Genomic DNA, 12,457 nt, shown 5'->3' with positions numbered 1-12,457 from the left:
ACAGCAAGGGAAGAACACCCCCACATGATTAGGGTATTACCTCCACCGACCAGGGCCCAACCAGTATAATTTCTTGTTTTTTTCGAAAAGGGGGTTTACCCCAGCCTCTGCATCAGAAAGATGCATACGGCTCATATTATTACAAATAAAATCCAGTAACAAAGTCTCCAAGTATCGAGGTGCGATAAAAAGTAAAAGCTCGAAAGAGCTAAAATCCTAAGCCACAACCGGCTGGCAAACACAATAGGAGCACTACATGCCTATCCTATTACATGACCGCCATCCAAACCGGTTGAAAATATCCCGCGCTACCATCTCCCATCGGGTAGACGCAGTAACCAAACGCTCCCTGGCCTCCGTCGGAGTGAGTAGCGACCACATACGGATGAATGCCGTGGCCATGAAGATAACCTGCAAAAAGTGAATGTTTGTTGATCTGTTAAATACTAAATCATTTCTGCAGTTCCATACTGCCCAATGTAAAGCACAAACGCCAACACGAATGTGTCTTGCAGTATCGGAATCAACCCATCAAGCCATGGTCCAAATAACATGTTGATAGAGGTGGGCTGATTAATATTAAACGCAATATGAATCGACCGCCACAGAATCTTAGCCAACGGACAATTGAGGAAGAGGTGTTTGATGTTTTCGTTATTATCGCAAAAGCTACACCTAGATGAGCCCATCCAGTTGCGTTTTGCTAGGTTATCCTTAGTCAAAATGACTTGTTTATGCACAAACCACATAAACACTTTGATGCATAAGGGAACCTTTACTCTCCAAACGTGAATCGAGGAAGGGACAACGCTAGAGTTAATGACATCCAGATACATAGACTTAACCGAGAACGCACCGTTCTTAGTAAGTTTCCAATGCAGCTGATCTGGTTGCTGGGTCAGCCGAACCTCCATTAAACGTCTAACAAGGTGGAGCCAAGCCTCCCAACGATTTCCGACTAGCGTCCTCCGAAAACTAATATTGAGGGGAGTGGATTGTAGAACAGATGCAACGTAGGCTTCTCTACGTCGCACAATATTGTACAAAGTAGGATATTGAAGTGCAAGGGGAGTCTCCCCAAGCCACGTATCCTCCCAAAATCTCGTAGTGGCTCCATTCCCGACAATAAATTTTGACTTGTTGAAAAAAAGCTGTTTGACTCTCATCAAACCCTTCCAAAAAGGTGAGTCGGAAGGCCTCACATTTACCTGGGCCAGGGTTTTAGCATAAAGATACTTATTACGCAAAATCTGAGCCCAAGTAGCTTCCGTCTCGGACGGAAGTTTAAAAAGCCATTTGCTAAGGAGACATATGTTTTTAACTTCCAAATTTTCAATGCCTAGACCCCCTTGGTCCTTCAGCCTACATATTATATCCCACTTAGCAAGCCTATACTTTCGTTTGAGGTCGTCAATCTGCCAAAAGAACCGAGATCGGTAGAAATCTAACCTTTTCCTAACTCCCGCCGGAACCTGGAAAAAGGATAAGAGAAACATAGGCATACTGGTAAAGACCGAATTAATCAGAATCAATCGTCCTCCGTATGATATGAGCTTTCCTTTCCAACAATTCAGTTTCTTTTCAAAGCGATCCTCGATGCATTCCACTCATTGTTAGTCAGCTTACGATGATGAATGGGTATACCTAAGTACGTAAACGGTAAGGAACCCAATTCACATCCGAACAATTGTTTATACGTGTCCTGGTCCTCCTTTGCTCTTCCAAAGCAAAACAATTCGCTCTTGTAAAAGTTAATTTTGAGACCAGATAGTTGTTCAAATAAGCATAACAGCAGCTTCATGTTTCTTGCTTCATGTATCATCAGTATAATTCCTTGTGCATACTTCCATTAGCATTGCTCGATAGATACAATGGTCGCTACATACATAACCCCGTAATATTGTTAAGACTATATACTCGACAGTTGACACCCACCGTCGGGCAAACATCTATCAACATGACGGTGCAGATGTTGTAATCTTTGGTGTGCGTCTGCAACATTCATTTGAGTAGTCTCGAATTCGCCATCGACGGTTCGTCATGGGATCCTGATGTCCTGTTTTAAAAAGCTGGCATGCCATTGCGTGGGAGCCGCCACTACCAGGGAAATCGCTTGTTCATCCAGTGTCTTCATGTTTCGTCTTCGCACCAGCCGACTTGGCTGGCGCCTCGTCGTCCCTGGAAGCGCTCAAGCAAGCCTTGCCCTCCGTTTTTTCGTGTCGTGGGCAGGATGGAGACCGACTCACTATACCTTGTTTTGTGGTCATGCTACAAGGAGGATAATTGCAGGACAAAGGCGTCCATCGCTGAAATCTTTATGGCTCACCCGCCGCCTCCTGAGTAAAGCTGAGTGAATTGCAGAAAGACCACCACATTGAATCCTAGGGTGGCAGAAAAGACTCTTCTACGATTCTTTTGCAAAAGACACTGATTCCGCGCCTAATCATTTGAAGAGAACACCTAACCTTCCGTTCGGGCCTTTTAAGCACTATTATGACAGGTGGGGCCTTTTATGATGACGTGGCGTAACGCCCACGAGCTCACGCCGTGTGACGGCGCTACAGTGGCAACGGGCGCGCCGTCTCGGTCAAGCCCGCATCTAACCGGCTCGTTGCCTTAATCTCTCGCATCTGGCTCCTCACTCTGTTCTTCTCACTCTCTTTTCTTCTCCCCCACCGCCGCCGCCCCAACGCCGGTCGCCGTTCTGCTGCTCCGCCGCGCCTTGGTGTCGTGGAATGATGGCGAGACCAGTGAGGAATCAGTGGTGAACGTCACCTCCTCCTGTGATGGCATTATCAAGGTCAGTTCTTTAGATAGCTAGGGTTAGGGTTAGCGAACTAGGGATTTAGTGAATGAGGTCGATCTGAACCTAGGGCTTTCTTTGTTTACTCCCGCAGCTTCCTGCTACCATGCACGACCCGAACTTTGTGTTGGATGATGATTATGATGATGGCATGATTTGATGCTATGATTACATTTGTATCTGTATGATATGCTAAAGATGATTATATAAAGCCTGTTCGAATACAAAACAAATATGCAGGAAATAATAATAATAATAAAACTAACAGTAGCCAGGGGAGTAGAGATAGCAGCAGCGCGCTCTTACCAGTAGCGCGCCCTAGATTAAAGCGCTACATATATTAGCAGTAGCGCGTTGTGCTAAAGCTCGTTGCTGCTAGCCATGTATAGCAGTAGCATGGGTCAGCACACGCTACTGATATATGTTGTTGTAGCGCCGTATCAGTAGTAGTGTACTGCTAAAAATATAGCAGTCACACGTTATCTAGGAACACCGCTGCAACTAAAGTATGTACTGTGCCACATGGCAGGCCCCACTTAGTAGCAGCGCGTTTGGCATGACCGTGCTACTACTAGCTCTTTAGTAGTAGCATGTTTTCCCTACCCACGTTGGTGCTAAGGCACAACAACCACCTTTTCTATCCCTCCCCTCCCCCCTCTCTTCCTTCACTTTTAAATATCCCTCCTCTCTCCCACACTTTGTTTCTTCCTCACTACTTTTTCCCCCCATTACTCTCTTTCTTCAATCTCTCTTCTCTCTTTTTAATGCCCCTAGCTAGCTACACCACCTCCATTAATGCAACCCTTTCTCTTTTCCTCAGTTTTCCTCCTCCTCCACTAGTTAGAGCCATCTCCTTCCCCAACTAGCTAGGTAGATCTACCCATTTAATGAAGTGACCTATCTACCTCTCTAACTTGATCTAGCCATGTCAAGAAGTAATCTTTGTCGACTTTTGATCACTAGCTAGGTGTGTGGCAACATCAATCGAGTCCTCATCACTGTGCTCGATCTATATCTCGAGATAGATGAGTAAAATTTTGTGCTTTGCATGTATGGAAATGTGTGTGTATGTGTGTGCACGCACGTGCGCGATATGACCTAATTGGGCGATATGATGGAAATTGTGCGTGTGGCATGAGTTGCTGCCGAATTATGCTTGAGTTTCTTATGTTTTGCTAAAATGTTGATTTGTTTCTGTTTCGGCAAATTTCGGGCAAACTCTATATGTTCTATTTTTAGGGAAGGTCATGCCGAATTTTGGTATGACTTTGATGTATGCATGCATTTTTATAATCAATTTGCTTATTATTACCGTGTAGGCGATCATGATGGTCAGTGAAACGATAGTGGAAAGGTAGTTGGGATTGGCGGTGTAGGACATGAATGAAAATAACCAGACATATATTTTATGTCTGTGTCGAAGATGCAAAGGAGGAATTTGGATCGACTCCTATAACGATGGTTGTTTGAAGGCACACCTGCTCATGACTGGTTTCATGTATGGCTATACTCGATGGATAATTAAAGATGATGATGATGAGGACGCCGGTGGGGTAGCCAATGACGACATGGGGCTAGATCGAAGAGATGACCCATAATGGTGGCGGAGAAGGGGCAGACATGGCGGCGGAGAAGAGGCCGGATATGGCGGCGGAGAAGACGTGGACACGCCGCAACCTTCGTCGCTACTAATTAAGTTCAATCGTGCGGGACCCTCATATTCGAGACCTTCGTCGTAAGAAGACGAGTACCGACTTAGCTGCTTCTAGGAAGGAGGCCAAGCTGGAGCAACTGGAGGTAGACTCAAACAATCCATTGTATAATGATTGTGATCCCGAGGTGACTTGCTTGAGTTTTACACTCGAACTTCTAAAGACGAAGGCTAGAAACAAATGGACCCACATAAGCCTCGATGGGCTTCTCAAGTACCTAAATAAGGTTCTTCCCGCGGGGAATCTATGTTCTACTAGTGCGGATGAGGCCAAGAAGGTCGTGTGCCCTCTTGATCTGACACACATTAGATACCATGCATGCATCAACGATTGCGCCATTTATCGGAAGGAGCACACAAAAAACCAGATGTCCGGTGTGCAATGATTCTCAATACAAGAAGGCATGAAAGAAATCTCCCTAAAGAGTTGTGTCGTAGTTCCCGATCACTCCCCATCTGCAACGTTATTTCGTAGATGCTAAGGAAGCAAAGCTCCTGCGTTGGCACGCGGAGAGAAAAAAGCCCGACGATGGAGATGATCTGAAGTTGATACACCTCATAGTGATAGCTCTTCTCTTCTATATCATTGTTTAGATGGATGATGATGTAGTTCCGAATAATCGAGACATGTCATAACTTGTATCGCTATTTCGAGATGATGACGAGAGACATCATTTGTGTAGGATGATGATTATGATGAGGACATGATTTGATGAGACTATTTGTATCTGTATGATATGATTAGATTTGTATGTGTATGATATGCTAGAGACTATTTTATAAAACATGTAAAAATACAAAGGAAATATGCAGCAAAAAAAAATTCAGAAACTAATAACAGCAGCGTGGGGTATGTTTTTAGTAGCAACGAGTACTAAGCAGTAGCGATCTTTAAATTGGGACGCTGCAGCTATTAGCAGTAGAGCGGTTTCATAAAACGCGCTACTGCCTACTGCTACCTATAGATAGTAGTAGCGTGAGCCGACACGCGCTACTACTAAAAGTTAGCTATAGCGCTATAGCAGTAGCGCAACGGCCGCGCTACTGCTAGGCCTTTGACCTGCGCTACCGCTAGGCTTTTCCCTAGTAGAGAAAAGGGCAATAACATTGTCGAGTTTCCTTTTGAGGAAACCCGACAAACCTAGACTATGTCACGTCTCCATCACCTGGACGGTCGTGCGGTCCACCTCTTAGGACACTGTCGAGTTTCTTTACGGTTAACCTGGCGAATGTGCGACATTGTTGAGTTTCTTTTTGTCGCCGAGTCCCTTTGGCGAGTATAGCATCACTGCTGAGTCCATTTATCAGAAAACTCAGTAGACACTTCACAATGCCGAGCTCCAGATAAATTGAACTTGACAAAAAACCTTGGCGAAATCCCAGATTCCACTAGAGGAAGAGTTGGCAACCGCATGTCGGTTAGAGGAAAAAGCAGAGATTAAGTTTTATTTGAATATGGTTAATTTCATGGTTAATTTCTCATTATCAACTGCCATATATGCGGCATGATTATTCGTTCCAGTCCGTAGTACACCGCAAAGACTTTCTGGGGCAAATCTTGTTATCTTTCCCTGCCTTGCGTCTCCTCCTGAATAGAGAGGACAGTAATCACCCATCGACTTCTAGTTATGATCCCACTCGCCTATGATGGATTCTCTGGATCGGAGTGGGCTAGAGATTTCCGGTAGCCCTACCTTCTCCTTGGATCAAGGAGCCCGAGCTGTTGGCCATGGAGGAGTTGTGGCGGCGATGAGAGAGTAGTTGCAGTGGTGGAGAGAGCAGCGGCGCTGGCGGTGCTTCCCGTCACTGCAGGGCTAATACTTTTTTCTAGAAAAGGACTGCAGAGCTAACCTAGATTGGTAGGTTTTGTCGGTGGGGTTGGCGGCTGCGCGACGAACCTCATAGTGCGTGCCCCGGCCCCCACCTCTTTATATAGCCCGCGTGACAGGGACCCGTCAACTATAGGTGGGTTGAGCGCCCCCGATCAGGGCGTGGATCAAGGGTCCGGTGGGCCGTTGGGCTCACATGGGAGGAGATCAACATAACAGCCTAACCCAAACAACCACAGCTTCGCAAATAAGGCTTCACTTTCACTTACACCGTGTCAACATAAACATGTCAAGAGGAAAACATAGCTTACAGTACAAGTGAAAACTGATGCAGACAAGGGATAAGAGGAAATCATCAAAAGGAAGTCTCAAGTCTTAACCAGAATATACTCCTTACAAACAGTACAACATATATTTCCCGCAAAAAGGGAAGATTACAAACAGTACCAAGGAGATCAACTGACATATCATCAAAAATTCATATGAGTAATAAACTACTAGTCACATTTTTCTAGGTAAACAACAACTGCCACAACAACGACCACAACCAGTGACAACACATGAACATGATTCTACATCATATTGAAGGAGACAATAACAGTGATGCAAGGCACAATCAAACGTACAATGTGTTCCATTCTCTCCCTAACAGTGCACTGTTGCCGCATGCAGAATTTTCTTTTTCACTTACAAGGTGGAGTATAAGGATTCTTAGCGGGCGGTCGGATATATCGAAGCAAGCTCCCACCGCAGGATAAATAATTTCAGGAAAGAATTGCTTGACTTGTAGGACCCAAAATCATTAGCTAGAAACGTCGTTAGGCAATCTTCCTCTTCTGTAGCTGCCGCGACATTTTCTTTCTTGTTTTCTCATCCACAGCATCAAGAGCCAGAACTGCAGACTCTGCACCACTCTCTTTTGGCGTTCCAGCACTGCTTGAAGTATTCTTCCCATGATTCCCTCTGGAAGACTCTCCATTTCGGCGCCTTTCATAATGGCAGGTATATCTTTGACTTCTATCTGGAGGGCTGGCATCTGTTCTGATGCCACCACAAATGCCTTGCTTCAGTGGACCATCTTCTGTGATACCTTCACTCAGAATTCCAGATGGCATATCGTCATTCACAGCATCACTTTTGCATACATTACGATTTTCCACCATCATCTCATTGCTGCTAAGGTTTTCCATGGGATTGCTGTTTTTGTTAGATGCTTTTTTTAGGTGACGCCGTCTATTTTCAAACCATTTTTCAACCTGTTAGCAGAAGCCATAATCAGGGTTTTGCTCAATGCCAAGAGAACTGTACATGCAATTGGAAATTGATGAAGAAAAGTTACAAACCTGACGGAATGTCAGAACTAGTTCCTGTGCCAATCTTTCTTTAACATGACGGCTAGGATATTCATGTATTTTAAATTGCTCATGCAGCCTCTGCGAAAAATAAAATGAAGTGAAGTGCTTGCGGATGAATCAAACTATAGAACTAATGATATAGGAAAAAGAATGCCATTGTACCTGATTAATTATTATCCCATAGTGTCTCTTTGGACCTGTAGTACTGCTTCCGTTAGGGGTAGGCAGCTCTTCTGTATTTTGCCAATTCACCGAACAATTCAAACTTTGCTGAGGGCTTTGTGGAGTGAATTCAGTTTCAGGTGTGCATTTCATAGACAAATCTTCACCGTAACTCGAACCAGATGGTGCTTTCCCATAAGCCTGCTTTTGGTTTCAACATGAAGAAGAAAAATTCTAAGTTTATAAGTGAGTGAAATACACATGTATATGCACAACATCACAAAATTATAAGGGAGTAGTTAACAGAAAAATGAAAAACTAATGGACGTATGATCTCATACAAGAGCTTGCCGCAACATGTGCTCTTAGGAAAATACAACAAATATGGAGAAAGGTGATTATAAGAGATAGCTATAGATGATACTATAGATGGGAACATCATAGAGCCAGCAGTTGGCTGTACTATTAGGCATGCTTTAATTCATATTCCAATCATTTTGAGCATTCCCATTGTGGCTTTTTAATTTTATGAATAAATTAATAATTCGCCCAGTTGACATCAAGGCAAACAAAGATACGCAAAAAAATCATGAAGGACAAAAACAATTATCATAATAGGTACTCAAATATGCACACAAGCAAGTTGGGGCCTTACAGCATGCTGTTTTTTGCTTTCCGGAGACTGAATGTGCACTTCAGGACCTGAGCTTCTCTGTACAAATGAATTGACCTCATTTTGTTCTGCACTGCTTCCTTGAATGTGCTCTTCCCAGACCAGTTTTCACTATCGCTTGAATCAGATGGTGCATCCCCATAAGCATCCTTTTGGTCTCAGCATGAAGAAGAAACATGTCAAATTCACCCGCAAAAGAAAAAAAAAGAAACATGTCAGTTTCAAAACACAGTAAAACACATTCTGATTAACAGTTGAGTTAGTAATTTCTACTCAACAGTAGTGGTACTTGAGGTAATGGTCAGCAATAGCATCACTTCAATGTTGTGTTCCAAACAGATTTTAAAGAAATGACGAAAAACGAAGGAATACAAGACCTGGTACGCATCTATTCCAAAATTATCAAAGTATACATGTATGTTCTATTACAGTCATCACATTGTAATCATGTTAATCACCCCCATAAATGTTTTTTTCAATCTTTAGTGGAACTATTGGAATTAACTATATTTTTGAATAAAGTAACCAGCCATGCATTGGTAGTACAAACAAATTTATATACCAAAGGTATTTGCAAGGCCAGAAAAATCAGCAAAATTAATGTCAAGATATGCATGCAAGTTGAGCTTACATCATAAAGTTTTTTGTAGTCCAACGGTTTAACCTGCCGTCTCCTTGATGGTAAAGTCGCATCCTGGTCAATCTCAAGATCTTTGGTATATAGTGAGATGTGACATTGATCTGCTAGGCCGAACAGAGGCCCCTTCCAAGCCATTAGTATGATCTCCAACCTTACGACCAGACGAAACTTCATCCCCATGACAAGACTTCGTAATGTCAGCACAGAAATCATCAGAGTCCGATGTGAAGTCTGAGTTATCTTGCTTCTCTTCAATATCTTCATCAGAATCTGGCCCTGCTGGATAATAGTCATCATCCTCCGAGTCATCAGAAGGTAATCCATGGTCATCAACTTTCTCTCCCTCCTTCACATCTTCTAAATTATCAGAAGAGGTGATGAAATTCGAGTCATCAGAGTCTGAACATTCATCCCCATCCTCTTCAGACGATCCTTCCATAGGGCTACCAGCCACATGTTCTTCGACTATATTGGGGTTGAAGTCATCATCTTCGGAATTGTCCGATGGAAGTTCAGGTACATCATTTTGCATAGGCCCGTGTGCCAAGGCAGCTGCCTCGGGAAATACTTTCTGCAAAAATAATGTAGTATCATGGTGAAATATAGTTGAAATCATTGGCCTTGAAAGAGTTAAGTATTTGTAACAGTGAAACTATTACCTCCCAAGAGTCTTTAATCGAAAGATCTGTCTCCTGGAATTTCTTTGTTAATTCTATACAGTATGTCTTGCAATCACATGCAGGGCAGAGCCATTCTTCTTCAGGGACTACAAAGCGAATGATCACATGAATGAATTAAAACCAGAAATAAAAGAACCTAGGAGACCACAAGAGACTGCGAAAACATATATTACTATCTTCAGTGAGTAAAGGAGGGTTTAGACAATTCTGGTGGAACCCTCTGTCGCAGGTTCCGTCACAGAAAATGATGTCATTATCTGGTGCATCGTCTTGCAAACTACAAGTGGCACAAACAATCTGCAAGATGCGAAGCATGGTCACTGATTAAAATATTAAGCATAACTGAGCACAACATTGAAATGAAAGTTTCTTGACATACATCATCCAATGATATCTTTCCTTCAGATTCAAACAAAGATTCATCTGGCTTCCCCATAGTTAGAAGATGATTAAGATTCTGTAAAGCTTCTCGTATTCTTAATTTTTACCGCATGATATCCGCCTTGGCTCGCTCAAGCTCCTTCTCGGGCCTTATCTTTTCCACACTGCATGTTTATGTATGGGTGAATAACATCTATAAATTGCAACTAACGCTGAAAGGACTCCCCAAGTAAGAACATCCAGTAGGCTGTGTTGTTGACCATGAATGCGATCCAAAGAAAAGAAAGCATGGTCATGCACCTTTGATGAAATAACGTGTCAAAAAAGAACAACAATTTAATTGAACCCTAAATTGGAACGGGGTATCGACCAACTGTCTAGTAGCATGCAGTCGGCTGTGCGCCCAACACACCACACACGTTCGAGCTTTGGGTTCCACAAGGTGAGTCCCTGGGTTGTTTCTTACTTTGAATGCCACAAGGGATAGTGCTATTGGTCTAGTTTTTTTTAATTGAACCTTAAATCATTGATCGGAACTGGCTCATTTGGAGATTTTGAATGTACATGAATGAAATATAATATCTGAAGACATAAATACATCCACAGAGATAAAATGACAAAGCCTGTAATGGGATACCATTGTGGCAAAAAAAGTTGAAAAGGAAAACCCCTTTCAGTTCTTTCGTTTTGCAAACTATTAGTGGAGAGCTACCTGAATATAGACCTCATGACTCATGACTGTATTTCTGAAAAAAAAATGTACAGCCGGTAACCATGTCACTTTTCACTTCTGTAGTTGTAACATCGCAGTCTAAGTCGTATTAGTTTTGTTTGCTCCCTCTATTCCCTTTGTAAGGTCTATTAGTTTAAATAGGGCTTAGAATTCAGAATTTTTGTAAGGTAAGAGTACATAATAGATCTCAAACTTACAGAATGGAATGGAATGGAAGGAGTAATAGTAAATTAAACTTTCTTTAGGAGAATCAAATACATGAATAGAGAGGTGGTGAACCTTTGATTTTTCCAGCCTTCATTTTCATATGCTTCACAAAAAGTTTGCCGATAGCTTATCCGATTGCAAAAGTATGTAATTTGCTTACGAATTTTGGACAACTCATCATCATTCGGACCACTCTTTGTGGGTCTTTTCCTTCTTATTCTTTTCGGAGTTGGTTTCACTAGTGTGTCCTTTGAGTTGCCAGGTGGCTTCTTCGCGGCTCTAGAACGAAGAATCCTGACCTCAAGGTTGTGGCTAGAGTTTCCATCGTTCCGTGTCTCAGTAATGTCCTCAGCAGAGCCAGAAGCATTTCTTTTGTCCATCGGATGGCGGCAAGAAGCTATATTATTGTAGTAAAAATGAAAATGCCGGCTTTGAAGAATTGTCCTCTTGTGGAGCGCAGTAGCAACGGAATAGGGATCTCAGCACCTACAGAAAGGAGACAAGGTATAATAAACATTTGTTGGTGTAAGAACCACTCACATATACATATAACTTATAAAACATTTGCATCTTCAAAACATCTGGCTTTAAAGCACCATCAGGAACATTTGCATCTTCAAAACATGTTACCAACAAAATCAGATCTAGCTAGTGCTGCCAAGACACACCAGGCCCGCACCATGAGGAATAAACTACCAGTTTCCAGCCCACTGATTTCTGTAATTTGCTACCTTCAGGGACCTGTAATTATCTACGCATCTCAGTCCTCGACCAGCACATCTCACAAAATATCTAGTTGAAATCTACTCCTTTGATTACCCAATGCCGGCCGAAGGGGGCAATGGCAAGCAATTAATTATGATTTCAAACCCTAGAAACCACGCCTAGAAACCCTAGAAACCAAGCCTCCCTCTTCCAAACCCAACTCCAGAACCAAATCCTGTCCATCAACCACCGCTGCAGGCTGCAGCAACAGGTAATCACGAAGCCGTGGCAACAAATCATCAAACCCAAAACGACTGAACTCCGGCGCACGGATCGCCACAGAGAGCCACCGTTCCCACGGAGGCTAGGCTTGGCGGAGCAATCCTACACCAAATCTACCTTGGATGCGTATTTGGATTTCGCTGCTTGTGTCGATCGAGGGAGCCCGTAGGAGCCTAGGAGGTGTGGTGCTGGAGAGGAAGTGATGCGGACGGGGGTGGCGTGGAGGAAGGGAGCCGGGGCAACTCACCGGGTGGAGGAAGGTCCGCCGGCGCGATGATTTGTGGCGAAGGACGACG

At 43.3% G+C, this 12,457-nt stretch overlaps 1 pseudogene; it reads right to left on the bottom strand.

Moving 5' to 3' along the window:
* Positions 1-6,877: 6,877 nt before the first annotated feature.
* On the bottom strand, positions 6,878-11,642 carry LOC123072936 (homeobox protein HOX1A-like; annotated as a pseudogene).
* Between the last annotated feature and the right edge of the window lie 815 nt (positions 11,643-12,457).

The sequence above is a fragment of the Triticum aestivum genome, chromosome 3B, assembly GCF_018294505.1.
Source record: "Triticum aestivum cultivar Chinese Spring chromosome 3B, IWGSC CS RefSeq v2.1, whole genome shotgun sequence".
Lineage (NCBI taxonomy): Eukaryota > Viridiplantae > Streptophyta > Magnoliopsida > Poales > Poaceae > Triticum > Triticum aestivum.
The sequence above is the reverse complement of the archived record's forward strand: the minus strand, read 5'-3'. Positions and strand labels throughout refer to the sequence as shown.